Source organism: Adiantum capillus-veneris, chromosome 14 (assembly GCF_014529385.1).
Source record: "Adiantum capillus-veneris isolate H3 chromosome 14, ASM1452938v2, whole genome shotgun sequence".
NCBI lineage: Eukaryota > Viridiplantae > Streptophyta > Polypodiopsida > Polypodiales > Pteridaceae > Adiantum > Adiantum capillus-veneris.
In genome coordinates, this window is record NC_140944.1 from 128,867,874 (window position 1) to 128,882,101 (window position 14,228).

The following is a 14,228-nucleotide window of genomic DNA, read 5'->3' on the forward strand; positions in this document are numbered from 1 at the left end:
TCATTTTATATTGGTTCTTGGGTGCAATTGCAGGTTGATTGTAACCAGAGAACCCATCCAAGAAGGAATATGCACGCTTTCCTGCCACTCATTCAAGGATATGGTCCGTAATTGGTAAGGGAAAGTTACCCATTATTGTAGTTGCATTGACTTTTTTGAGGTTGACACACACTCGGAGTCTACCATTCTTTTTGGGTACAACAATGACTGGAGATACCCAATCAGTGTGTTCTATCTCATAGATGAACTCCGCTTCCTTTAGTTTATCAATCTCTTCTTTGATACGCTTAGAAAAGGTATTATTGTACGTGTATGGACTTCGTCTGCTTGGTTTTGCATAAGGTTTTAAAGGGATAGTATGCTGACAAATTGTCGGATCCACTCCCTTTAAATCCTTGTAAGGTCATGCAAACACATCCTTATATTCCTGAAGAATTATGAGAAGCTCCTCTTTCTCTTCTCGGCTCAGGTTGGTGGCTATATAGACGGGTTGCGGTTTCTCTCTAGGTCTGGCTAGGTCTACTTTCTTCGCATCTTCTGGCCCATCATAAGACTCTTTGTCCCATCGTTCTCTTCCGGGCTTTGTCAGCACTATCTTTTGGTCTTGAATAGTGAACTTTCTGTAATGAGATAGTACGCTCATATGGTTTTCACTATTGTCTTTCTCATCCTCTCTGTTGTCAGTTTCGGTTATCCATACTTCCCTCAAAGTCTTCTTGAGATCTTGGTACCTTTTCCTACATTCAAGTTTTTTCAATTTTGGTTCTTCTAATTTGTTTGATTCTGTTTCCATTCTTTTGGATTTAGTTTTTGCCTTCAACTTTTGAGTTCGGTTTTTTACATCCCTAGGACTGTCTTTTGTCCTAGGGTCTCAATCTCGAGAGAACTGGTCTGATATTTTGTTATTAATGTAGTCTTTGGCCATCACAAAAGATAAAGATTCCGGTTTTTTTTTCATGTTGGGCATTAAGTTATCTCTTTCTTTGTACGTCCCCTTATTCTTTCTGTAATGTGCTTGACATCTAGGTTTTTTATTTGGAGAATCGTAAAACCTTACATCAGGTATTACTTCCTTTAGCTCACTGGGGTTATCAGAACATTCATTATCTACATCATCATCTCATTTAAGATGATATGTAGAATCTTGGAACAACTCCTCATCTATTTCTTTCTTATTTTTGAATTTTTCTGGATTGACCTAATATTTGGTAATCATCACCTTCTATTAACTCAACCATGTAGTATGGAACCACATCATAACCATCCTGGTAACTTTACTTAGTTGTCGGTCCCTCCGCAATAGTATATACATCTAAGTTTGCTAGAATATGTGTCCCATTGTAAAGGTTCTAAGGACTCTTCTGGAAAAGGTTCCAAAATGTATTTTGTATCCCCAATTGCTATGTCTAGAATACATTCTTCTCGTTTTAGGCTTCCACAATTGGATGCCCCACACATCCATAACTCCTTTGGTTTAACTAGCCAGTCTGGGAGTTCTGACCTTTCTATTGTAGCAAAATCAAACTCCTCTACCGGGGTTCTATCCACATCTTGTAGCTATGCTCTTTAAGGTTTATTCTCGTAGTAGTCTCCATGTGTCTGAGGTAAAGGTGATTGTAGCCCTAATCTTGGACCACCTTTAATTGTCGCATGAAGGGTTGTCCAAGTATTATATCATAGTTATTTTTCACATCCGACTTTGCTTCGTACTCTCCCATACATGAGGTAAGGTTTTCAGAGATATAGGTTGGTTATCCCAAGATTTCACAGATCCCTTGTCTCCCCAATAAGAGTGAATCTCAAGATCTGCTTGAATTCTTGCCTCAAATTCTTAAATAGGAGGAAGATAGGTGCCTAATTGAGTTAATTGCCTGCTTGTATGGTGAATTGCAAGCGCGTGTGCACTAAAATCAAGTGTGTGTGCATTCTAATTGAGTATGTGTATGCCTAATTTTAGGTGTGTGTGCACTACTTTACCCTTATTTGTGCACCTAAAAATCAATGTGTGATTAATGATTTTTTAATTGTGATGATTGATTTTTCTTGTGATCATGTCCAACTAAATTTGTGAAATCACATTGTAGTTTTGACAAAATTTACCCTTTTGTGTGTGCACCTAAAGATTGGCAAAAACTGCCAATTATTACTATGTGTGTGACTAAAAAGTGCATGATTAATTCAATTTTTGATTGCATATTTGATGTGTGTAATGGTTAATTGCTACATTTTTGAACTTAAAATAGGGATTTACACACTCCAATTGCGTCGAATTTTGACCTAATTTTGTCGCAATTTTTGCCGGTTTAATTGGCTAGTCTTGATTTTATTGATGAAATTGTTTTGCAATTGAATTGATGTGAATTTTGGGATTTATTTGGCTGCACTATTCCCCTATGTGCGGAAAATTTTTAGATTTTTTTGGGTATTTTTCGGATAATTTTTGTAATTTTTTGACAATCTTTTGCAAATTTTTGGTTAATTCCATAAAAATTTGATATTTTGTGATCTTTACAATTTGTTTGGAATGTGTGTTTTTTGCTTGATTTCAAGCGCATTTTGACTTTCGTTTACCAAATTTTGAGCGTTTTAATATTTCCAGGGATCAGGTTGATGGTTTCGTCGAATCTTGCATTTTCGATAGAAATTGCTATTTTTTTTGCGTGTCAAAAATATTTGGTTGTAAATGGTGATGATTTTCTAAGGTTTCTAGAAAATTTTAGAAAATTTTTGGATTTATTTGACAGTTTTTGGAATTTTTTGATGAATTTTATCATTTTTGGCTAATTTGCGGCCTATTTTTGGCATTTGTGGACATTTGAAAACAAAAAATTAATAAAAAGCCGGTTCGAGCCTCGACACCCATGCCTTGCGGCACATAAACTTTTCACCTCTCGGATAAATCTTTATGGTCTTTGGCGATAATTTCCGCCGACATTAAAATTATCTTCTCCTTCTTGTTTCGTAGCATGTGAACCCACCTCACATCCTCACTCTCTCTCTCTAACTTTCTCTCTCCTCCCCACCCCTTCCCCAGTCCGATTATTATCACTCTCTCAGTTCCCCCATCTCCCTCTTTCTCCTCCCTCTCCCCCTTTTAATCCCTCTCTCTCTTCCCCACCCCCTCCACAAGCGATAATATACAACCTCTTTCTAACCCCTCACTTCTCTCTCCTTCTCACTTCCCCGCTGACCCATCACACTCTATCTTCCATCTTTGTCGTTTTCCACACACACAAACCCCTCTCACTTGTCTCGTTCTGCACGCCAGATGCTCACGTTCCCCCACCTTCATCGCTCCGTCTTTCTATCTCTCCTCCTACACGTTCTCACTGCCCCGCTTGTCGCACTCCCCCTCTCTGTCCAATTGTCTCCAGCACGCCCCTAGGCCATGGTACTCCCTCTCTCTCTCTCTCTCTCTCTCTCTCTCTCTCTCTCTCTCTCTCTCTCTTTCTCTCTCTCTCTCTCTCTCTCTCTCTCTCTCTCTCTCTCTCTCTCTCTCTCTCTCTCTCTCTCTCTCTCTCTCTCTCTCTCTCACGCTCACGTGTCACAGGTATTCCGTGCCAGCAGGCCATGGTTAACCATCTCTCTCTGCTCTCCCGTACTGAGCGTTGACAGGTTCTCCCACGCCGCTGATAAGCTGCAGGTCTGCCTCAAATTTCGCACGTTGTTGCCATCTCTGGCTGCCCCGCCATGCCATTACCTATTCTTTCTCTCCTCTACACGCATAACAGACCCCCGCCTTCACTTGCTGTAGCCCGCAATTAACGCGCCCACATGGCCGTCAACAACCGAGGTCAACAGCACTGTAGATAAGTCTAGGTAAATTTTTTACTTTATTTTTTTAATTATTTTATATAATTTAGTTTGTCTATTAAAAAAAACTAAAAAAATCATTAAAATACATAAAAATATTTTTAAAAAATAATCCATCAGAAATTTTTAAAAAAGATTTAAAAAATCATAAAAAATAGATAAATAGGAAAACATTAAAAACTTGCTAAAATATTAAAAACTCTTAGAAAATTCATAAAGATTCAAAAACTCCACAGATAAATCACAAAAATTGTAAAAAAATCATTAAAAGTCACGAAAAAATCATAAAAGTTAAAAAACTGATTGGAAAAATCTCGATAAATCATAAAAATTTCATAAGACCTTTAAAAATTCCATAAATTTGAAAAATTTGCAAAAAAGTCATTAAAAATCAAAACTTTGCCAAAAAAAAACATAAAAATACTAGAAAATTTAAAAAATCAAAATTTAAATAAATAAATTGAAAGTCGTCAAAAAAGACAAAAAAAGTCAAAAATAGGCAAAAAAGTAAAAAGAAAAGCCAAAAGAGCCACACACCAAGCAAATTGTGCAAAAGAAAACAAGTCAAAGGAAAGAAAAGCCAAGAAGTGCATCGCAAAGTGAGCAAAAATCAAGAACGGCAGCCAAGGAAAAAACCGAGTAAACAGCGAAACAGTCGGAAATAGCAAGAGAGTAGACAAAAAAAGCTGAAATCGACCAATTCAAAGCCGTTTGAGGAGCAGATAAATTTCAAAAGTTTTGCATGCTAGAAATTGGCTAGTACAATAATTACATTGAAAATTAAGCTTCCACTTGGATAAACAGGGACCACTCATATGTGATAGCAGATTATGCTAGTACGAGCAACATAAATTATGCTAATCGATACCAAAATCTTCTAGGAGACAGCTTTTACAACACAAGCTGACATGGACTCAAATCGAGCCGAGGATTCAAATACAGCAAAGCAAACTAGTAGCAGTGGCAATACAAGTACAACTACAACAAAGAAAATTTTGCATCTATATGGCTACAATGGAGATAAAGTCTTATATGGAGATTTAGAAGGCCATAGATACTTGATGAGCAGCAAAAGCAACATAGAAGCCAATATCCTATTGATCAAAGTAAAGCCAGATTCAGAGAATTCCCAGATGTTCACAAACTTCAGTGGATCCAGGTATTGCAAGCTCAAAGATGAAGTGTAGATAGAAGTTCAAAAAATTAACCCTAGTGTTTATCTAGAAATATGCACAAGTCCGCAAAGCATCTATTTAGTGCATATGCAATCAAGGTCATTATACATGGATTATAGTGGAGGTCAGATCTATAGTCCTGAACCAAAAATGAAAGATCCAGCAAATCAACCAATAGAAGCCAGTATAAATGGAGAACCAAGTCAAAGACGGTACAAGGGTCAAGATGGAGCAGTCTATAGCTTGATGCTTAGTGTTTTGAAAGAAGATACTGACAACTTGGCAAGCATAGAAATAGAAGCTCCTCGGGTAGAGCTTTACATGACAGAGCCTGTTGAAATACCACCAGTTATGGCGTGTTTGCTGAGATTGTGGACAAAAAGGTGGACATTTTTGTGAAGATTGTCCAAGAAATCCTGACAACAGGGATACATCAACTACCAAGCAAAGTACAGAGAAAATTGGAAATGCAAATCTTGACATAAGTGCATTTAACTCGTCACTTTTAATGCAATCAGATGATTTTTCATTACCATTAGAAGCACCAATAAAAACACTACAAGATCGAAGCTAGCATAAAGATGCACATGCACGTGAAAAGCTTAAAATTGATTCCTTGAACAACAAATTCTTGCATGAACTTGGTCAAGGTGTCTAGATAGCACCAAATGTTGAAAAGACTATTAAGTTTGCAAATGATTTTGCATTCACTGCCATAAGTGTGCAATCATTCATGAGTCTAAGGGACATATCAAACAGAATGCTATTAGCTTTGTATGGTACACATCATTCATATGCACACTATGTAGACCAAAAAGGGAAACTATACAAAAAGGATCAACCAATGTTTGAACGGCTCACATACCAGCTCATAGAAGTGCGTCCAGTGATAGATCAGAAAGGATGGTTCATTTCAGAGGAAAGAATCTATTATAGCCAATCCTCTCTAGAGCTGAAGGATATTATTTAAGTGAACCTAGAAATCTGTTCCGAGCCAAACTCTCCTCCATCAAAAATCAAGCTTCGATGTTGTGACCAAACGAGCTTATACTTTGACCAAAGCAGTCATAGATATATACGAGAGTCTAGCATCTATGATGCCTTGAGTCGTGAAACCACAGAAGCTCATATCATAGGAGACTCATGGGATAGACAATATCAGGCAAAGATAATGCTATCTATAGCTTGACTTGGGGAATAATTTATCATGTTTCACGGAGGTACATAGGAAACTATGTAGAAGGTTTACACATGCCAAACATCAATAGTGCTACCCAAAGTGTGCCTTCAGAGTCCTGAAAGGTGAGACTAAACCAAAGCCAAACAATTTTGAACTCTTATAATGAATCAGACTATAGTGATTACCCTAGGAAGGGGGGCTGTAAATCCATTAAGCTCCACTTATGTACCAGGAATCCAAATGTCGATTAAAAGCCCTAGAGATTCTAGCCAATAGACCCCTTCAATGTAGAAACCATTGAAAGATCATATGGTTGTTGTAAGTTTCCAATTGACCAGATTCCATCAGAGTCTATAAACAAATGCTTATAACAAGATCATCAAGGACAAAAGTTTCAGGGGATCTCCACAAGTCAAAGTCAAAAGTCAACAAATCCAATAGTGTTCAGGAAAATACATGTGACCAAGCTCACATATGCATATCGAGATGCACATGGTAATGAATATTAGCAAGATCATGATCTTGTACAAACCCATACGGATGACCCGATTGAAGTCAAAGACTATTTGAAGATGATGCAAAGCCTCAAGCTGCCAGAACAGGTGATAGAAAAGTCAAAGTTAATGGAAGCTAAAGTCCGGAAAGCTACACAAAAGTCACCACCAAAATCTCCTCCAAAGTGACAAATTCTGCCTGAAAGTACAATGGATCTTTTAAAATCAAAGGTTACCCATATGCAGGTGGACAATGCTCAACAACTGCAAAAAGGTGCAATATTACAGCCAATGGAGTCAACATCAATTGATCAGGTGATCAAAGCAAAGTAGTTGAAGAAAAATTCAATTCAAGGACATTGTCACAACAAAAGTAGTCAGTGCAGAAAGAAATCATGAGACGATCAAGTGCAACATTGTTGGTGAGAACAAAGAAAAGCTATCAGGAGAAGTAAAGCTAGATTTTCAACTAGACAAGAACCTCATGTTCTTTCGCACTTGAAAAAGATGTGGCAAACCACACCTGGAAGATGATCCTGAATTTGTGAGCATATCTAGAGACAAACGAGCAGAATGCTGAGGAGTCATCTCCACCACCATTGAAGTAAGTTCACAGATCATCATAGCTCAATTCCACGTGATAACAGTAAAAGATATGCCAGATGACATCATAATGGGAATGCCAATCGCTTAGAAGATGTTAGAGACACAGAGTTCAATGAAGATGAAGTCTTTAGATACAACAAAGAATGAAGACCAAGATTGGTCATCCGTGGACGATAGAACAAAGTCCTCAAGCATAGTTAAAATGGAGACTTATATCAAAGCATATCATATTAAAGATGATTCATCTCCATCAATCAGAACTTTAGAAGAGCTTAAAGCAAATCAAACAATAGCAAATGCGTCAAACCAAACAAAGAACAACCACAAAAGCTATTGAGCAAAGAATGCCATCAAAGCCAGAAGTTAAGAAAACGGGGTTGCAGACAACCTGCAAGAAGCAATAGGAAGTCCAAAGATCAATCAAACATTGCCAACTAAAGCAGCTAATGGAAGTCATATTGGAAATCATAGTCTGAAGTCACTCTCCATAGAGACACAGCTAGATCAAGATGAGACCATGGCAAAAGCAGGACAAAGATTTTCAATAGAACCACCAATAAGAATAGTTATAGTCCTCAGTAGTGTAAATGGAGCAATTGTCAGATGCAATTCTCTATTGGATAAAGAAGCAAATTGCAATATGGTTGCAGACAACATTCAGAACATTCTTGAGATTACTCAGAGCAAGCCAGATAATAGAGATATCATGGGTAAGGCTACAAGTCAAAAAGAAATGGTTGCTACCCTTAACATTCAAAATCATGAAGAGTAAGTAAAGTTTCACGGGAAGCCTTCAAAGGAAATGCTTGTAGATGTCACACTTGGACACGTAAGGTCTCTACCTGCCCTAGAAAAGGGTTACCTTTGTAATTTTTAAAGCCTAAATATTAGTTTGGTAAAAGATGCTATTTTTAGCAAGTTTTAGTGATCAGATATCATTTGTGTGTTGTGATCCTTGTAGAACTTTTAATTCTGGTCAAATTCAATTTTTATGTAAAAATTTATAAATAGAAAGTTCTCGACCCCCGGTATGGTCTAGGATCGATCGGCTCGTCAAACTCTGCACCGACCCAGGTTTCCTTAAAAATAGGGTTTGGACATCGAAGGCTGCTAGTCGTATCTGTTACCTGCAGGTCTGTGTCTTGAGTTAGCAAGTTTCAGAATTGAATTTGGGTTAGTGTAAGTCTAGTTAGACTAAGGTTAGTAAATTCCTAAGGTATGAGTATGGCATGGATGTGCATGTGCATGTATGGTTATGCATGGGCATGGATGTGCATGCATGGTGATGGGTATGCATGGACATGTATCCATATCATGTATGGCCATGGGTCATGTGTATAGTTAGTCATGTGACAAGTGTTAGGTTAGGCATGCAAAGTGTAGCATGAGAACTAAGCATGCCCTAGATAGGGTAGAGCATGGGCCAAAGAGTGAGGTGTAGGCAATGGAGCATGGGACTAGGACACCACAAACCCTCAATTTGGCAAGAAGCTAGTGCTACCTTCCCTTGTGGAGTTTGATTTTTTCAAGTGTGTGTGTGTCAAAGAGAGAGAGAGAGAGAGAGAGAGAGAGAGTGAGAGAAAGGGAGTATTAGGCAAGTGAGGACACCTCATTAGGGAAAACCCCACACTTCACATGGCACTTGGATGTGTGTGTGTGTGTGTATGTGCATGGGCTCTCCAGTTCCAATTTTAGCAAGCCAAGTCGACCCTGCTTGAGGGGGATACCTATATAAGTGTATCTCACCCCTCTCTAGGCACACACAACCTCCAAGTCTTACAAGAAAGTGTTGCTGCCGGAGCTTCAATTGGAGGAGCTTACCTACATTAATTAGCACAAACAAGCAGGCTTAATCAAGGTGATTAATTCAATTTATGTCACTCTAATTGCTCCATAGCCTCTTCTCTCTAGAGGACCTTTGTTGAGCCTACCCTATTCTATTAATTTTGCTAGTTGGTTACAGCATAATTTATAGACTCTTACTATTGATCATTCCCTTCCTTGCCGGGTTAAGGAGCACTAAAGCTACCCTAATCTCTCAAGGAGGTCTAATTCCCTTAATTATGCATAATTATTGTTAAATTGTTTCCTACCCACTTATGTGATTTTAGTACATGATTAAGAAAGAATTAATCTTCCCTCTTATATTCTAACTAATACATGATTAAAGGGTGAAATCAATCTCTCTTTGTGCATTAAATTTTTGCATGATTATGTTCCCTTGTGCATTAAAGATTATGTATGTTTAGAACTCTATTTGCACTAATCTAATTGCACATATTTATGCATGGTAAAGTAGATTTTGATCCTCTCTTTAACCCAAGTCTATGCATGGTTATGGGCATACATTGTGCATAGCATTGATGAGTCAAAAGTGATACATGGATGTGATTCCTATATTGCATATGGTGGATATAGTTTATGGTAATATTGTGGTGAATATTATGTATGTCTGTTTATAGTAAGCTTGTTTTCTTCATTCATGTCAAGTGACTAATTAAGAAAGGATTACCCTCCTTTCTATGAATCATTAGATACCTAATTAGGGAAAGAATTCTTGTACTCACTTGTGCATAATAGTATGTCGACTATTCTTAGCTAGTTTCCTCCTTGTCAATGATTGCTCTACACAAGTCTCTGTGTGATTATCCATAACTCAAATCAACTTCTACTTGAGGAAAGCTATGGCTTAAAAGTATTTCATTGCACTCTCCTAGATGTAGAGTATTGTTATGAGTAAAGATTAGGTACTCTTTTTCCTAATCCTTGTGGATGCCTAATCATTGTTAATATGGTTACTTTATACCATATTTTAGCCCTTATTTCTTTGATTTTTTGTAAACCCAAGGTAATGAGATATGGCTCCCAAGAGGACACGTTTTGGTGGTGCTAACGACTACGAGGCAAGAACTAGCAACATGGCGAACAACGGTAAAGCACCAACGAGAGAGGAAAATCCGACCATCTCACGAGGCAACGACTTTAGTATTTTTAAAGGTTTTATTCAAGTCTAAGTTAGAAGTAAATAGGAAAGAGTTGCTTTATGGAAAGTCTGTTGTGAGGTAGGAAAGAATGGTTGTTACAAAAAACTATCTCAAACAAGTTTCATTCATCATTCCAATGTCAACTTAGTCTGAACCCCCTACTGATCACAGGGCGGTAGCTTGCAAAGTTACCGCAAGAGCTAAATCGATGACTTGATTTCTATGCGGTGGATATGTCCATGGCTTGCGTTCTATGTGGTGGATACATGATTTTACCCAGAGAGTTACTCCAGGAATTGGGTGAATCATGGACTGGTTGTATGGGCGGCGAATTGACAACAACTCCACTCGTCACTGGAGGTCCTCTTCACGACTCCAAGACATTGGAATTTTTAATGAAGTACTATTTGTCAAGTACTTTTTCCTAGGAAAGATATGTTTTGGTGCCGATTTGGCAATGTTTGAAGGGCTTCTTAACGAAAATTTTGTGATGGAAACCATAAAAAGGAACCTTAAGTGTTGGAACAACAATGTGTTAGCAATTAGGCCACACAAAGACTCTGTGTGAGTGTGAGGTGGAAAGTGGAGGCTTGGATCAGGTTGCCAAATCCTACGAGATACCCCCAAGATATACTACACCCAACCATGTTGTTTCCTCTATCTTCACAATGGTGTTAAATTCAAAGAAGCCTATGGAAATTTATGATGCCCTGTATGTGCTCAACACTATGAAGAGTAGAAATAAGATTGATGGTGTATCCTTCATAGGGGATCTAGAAGTACTCACCAAAATAGCCTATGATGTGGTGGGAATGACCAACAACTGGCCACTTGGACCCAATCAAAATGTTTGGCTAATAGACAATATAAGCAACAAAGAGGAGGAGGAAGAATCTGAAGTGAAAAAATCCCTCTGCCACCAAATCAAAGAAAAAGTTGATAGAGAGCTTTGAACAAGAAGAAGATGAGGAATTTGATGGGGATGACCAAGATGAAACGGACAAAGAGCTATCCCTTCAAAAATAGAATAAGAAAAGAAAAGAGCTACAAATGGTAGACATGAAATTGAGGAGAGGAAAAGCAAACGAGCAAAAGTGCTACCACTAGTGTGAATTGAGGAACTCTCTCAAAGGGTAGATCGACTACAAAGGAAAAGAGAACATTTAAAGTTAGAAAGAGTATCACAAGGGGATTTTGAAGAATAATGGCAATGTTATCCTCAAAGCCTTCAAACTAAAAAGCGAATGCTATGACATGTTGATGACCCATTGGTAGGGTTCGAATACCTCTATGGCTTGGAAGAAAGGACAAGAGCTCAAACAATCTCTAAAGAAGAAGAGAAAATACTCGAGGGGGGTTATTATATATAGATTTTGTATATAATGTTGGATAGGGGAAAGGGGGTACACACCTAGAACTCAAACAATTTACCTCTCTACAACTCAGGGTAAGCACAACACCCCAATCCACTAGGATTCACCTTCAAAAATCTTCTTTTTTGCTAGCAGACCACCGCCTAGACACCTCTTGACTCGACCACATTGTATCAAATCAAGATCCACCAGACAAACATTGCACGACACATTTCACAGCTTCCCAAACATACCAAGAGCCTCTTTCCCGCTCTTTGCTAGAAGACACCATTGGTTCAATGGGGGCACACTTGCCTACACACACACCCGACACCATGGACATAAGCATAAGAGCAATAGAACAGAGGGGGGGGAAGGGGAAATGACACCAAAGTGCAGGAAATCCTTGCTTTGTTCCTTTATTCAAGACATCCAGGTACAAACGGCCTCGTCGGCACAGCCTCCGTAGGCATGATTGCTCTATCCCTCCTGGTAAAACTCTGCACGTGTTGTACAATTATGGCACACTTTACTGCCACTTTCACCAACATGGCCATTAGCATGGAACCACACATCGCCTTCACCTGCACACCATCACGTGTAGGCTTGAACTGCTCCACTTGGTTGTTACTAGGTACCTCTTCTTGCATTTCATACTTCTCCTTCCATATATTCACTCACATGCAAGAGATCAAACTCATCATACCCGGATCGAGATGACTCGGTCTCCCAACTTGTATTTGCATCCATAGAGCTATTATCACTTGAATCAATCTCTTTCCATGTAGCTTTACAGATTTGAACTCATCTGCAAACCACACTCTTTGGTCTTTACCACACTTCAATGGAGCTTCTACATCCACACTTGAACTTGGAAACACCTCCTTTTCCAAATCTGGAACCACATGCACGTCCTTCACAATTGGAATCTTTCTAGATGGCATCTTCGGCATAGGAAAATCCATGTCTCTCTGGAACCATTGGTTCTTCTTGCACATGCACTTTGCACCACCTCTGGCTCGGCTACCACCACATCACATTGCCTTGGCATCACCGCACTTGGAATACTCCGTCTAACTTCCTGTTTCTTCAATATCTTTTTGGTCCGCCCTTTTTCTAGAGCTACGGCCTCTTCAAACGACACCAATCCATCTATGTCCACCTTGTCATGCACTTCTTCATCTAGGCAATCCATGATTTTACTCAACTTTAAAAAACTTTCGTTTTCTGCAGCAGTTACCTTGATCAACTTCCCTCAAAAGACTTCGGACCCCCACTCAAATTCTTGAAAATCACCTTCCAAGCCTTGTTTCAATCTGTCTAGCTTTCTCTTTACCTCCTCCAGTTGCACATCCGCAAAATACCTGCTTCAAAATCTACCTCTAGGGCTTCACAATCACTCTTTTTTCATCAAGTAGGCCATCAAACCATATCCTCGCTTTACCACGAACTAGAAGCGGGAACACCTATACCGCACCATCTTCCCTCCACAAGCCTCTTTCCAGCATGAACAAACCGAGTCTTGGATCCAGTTTTCCACATCTTTGACCCCAGTAAAAATGGGAAATCCAGACCACGCAATCCCTAGCAGCACCTGCTCTTCAAAGGTCACACCTTTGGCATCATCAAAATCATCACTTCGACATCAGCAAGGAGTATCAGACCACTCCTCAGTGGGGGCACCAGAAGATGGATAGGGGGAAGGGGTACACACCCAAAACGCAAGCAATTTACCTCTCTACAGCTCAGGGTAAACACTGCACCCCAATCCACTAGGATTCACCTTCAAAAATCCTATTTTCTACTAGCAGACCATCGCTTGCACACTTCTTGACTCAACCACATTGTACCAGATCAAGATCCACCACACATAGACCACATGACATATTTCACAGCTTCCCACAGACACCAAGAGCCTCTTTCTCGCTCTTTGCTAGAAGACACCACTGGTTTGATGGGGGCACACTTGCCTACACACACACCCGACACCAGAGATACATGCACAAGAGCATCAAAATAGAGAGGGGGAAGGGGAAAAGATGCCAAAGTGCAAGCAATTCTTGCTTTTTTCCTTTATTCAAGACAGCCACGTACAAACGTCCTCTTCAGCACAACCTTGATGGGCATGAATGTATGTATGTCGAGCGAAGAAGAAGCTCGACCCAAAAAGACAAAAAAAACTCCGATTCCTTTCCGTCCTAATTGCTCGTCAATTTCAAATTGGGTGCACCTTAGTGCACATAACCCCGATCATCGAGCTGCAAATTTCAGTTGATTCCCTACATCACGTGCAATTGTCAAGAACCTTATAGAGCTCAAATAATCTCCTGTTGGTGCGCCTACCAACACGGCCCATTCAACACACAACTGGCCCCCTTGAAAACTTCGTTGTCCCATAACTTTACCGCCTGAGCTCCAAATGGCAATCGAACAAGATTGGCATGCTCCCTAATTTGAGTACTACGCATATATCCACTGACATCATCCTGGGCCACCTCTCCCCAATTGTCGTATCCGTTGGGGATCTGCTAAACCTTCCAACTTTGAACTGCAATATCTTGAGCACTGGGGCTTTGTTTGACAAGCCGTGTAGACCGGCTTCCAGAGCACCTTGAACACCTTCA